Source organism: Pteropus alecto, unplaced genomic scaffold, assembly GCF_000325575.1.
Source record: "Pteropus alecto unplaced genomic scaffold, ASM32557v1 C17938612, whole genome shotgun sequence".
Classification (NCBI taxonomy): domain Eukaryota; kingdom Metazoa; phylum Chordata; class Mammalia; order Chiroptera; family Pteropodidae; genus Pteropus; species Pteropus alecto.
Genome location: NW_006488725.1, coordinates 1 through 763, shown reverse-complemented (window position 1 = coordinate 763; position 763 = coordinate 1). Strand labels below are relative to the sequence as shown.

At 41.3% G+C, this 763-nt stretch overlaps 1 pseudogene; it reads left to right on the top strand.

Annotated features, from left to right (window-relative positions):
- The first annotated feature begins 229 nt into the window (after positions 1 to 229).
- On the top strand, positions 230 to 720 carry LOC102880642 (annotated as a pseudogene).
- Positions 721 to 763: the final 43 nt, after the last annotated feature.

The window sequence follows — 763 nt, the reverse complement described above, 5'->3', positions numbered from 1 at the left end:
TATGTTATACATTTAAATAAAAGAATTTTTAAACTCTTGTGATTTTTAATGCAAAAATAAAACATAATAAAAATATAATTTTTCATTTAAAAAAAAAAAGCAGGGTCGCAGCCTGACCCCGACCCCGCATGCTGACCCTGAGCTCCCGGCCTCCCCCTCCCCTTCCAAGAAGTCATTATGTGACTAACACATTTTCGTCAGATTTCTTGTGATTTACCCTGAAGTATATGTGAGGATGGTGTGCACGGCCAAGAAGTGTGGAATTAGCTTCCAGCCTCCAGCTGTTTTCTTAATCTACGAGAATGACACGAAGGAGAGAAGTCACCAGCACATCCTGCCCGTCCAAAACGTTTCAAAGTTTTCAGGTTGCAACAGAGCTGCTGAACAATGAAAGAACAAACCACAACACAAGAGTTACCTGCAACAAGTGTCCCTGAGCCAGCTGGAGATGTTATTTGGTTTTTTACAAAGTTGCTTCTAGGGGCAGAGTTTGGCAGAAAAAAACGGAACAGATTCGACAGGAAACAACCATCGATTCTGAGACCTGAACAAACTAGATGACAAAAAGTTTGCCAAAAGGAAGCGTGTCATGGATGAACTTTTTAAGAAAATCAGAAGAAGGATGATCTACATTTTGTTTAGGGCATCGAAGTTAAATTGCCACAGGATGAATGACTGCAGTCCCGTGGCCAGGACACAGGCTCAGCTGACGAGTTCTGACACCACAACAAAAAATTTATTGGGCTAGCAGAAAATCCATGTT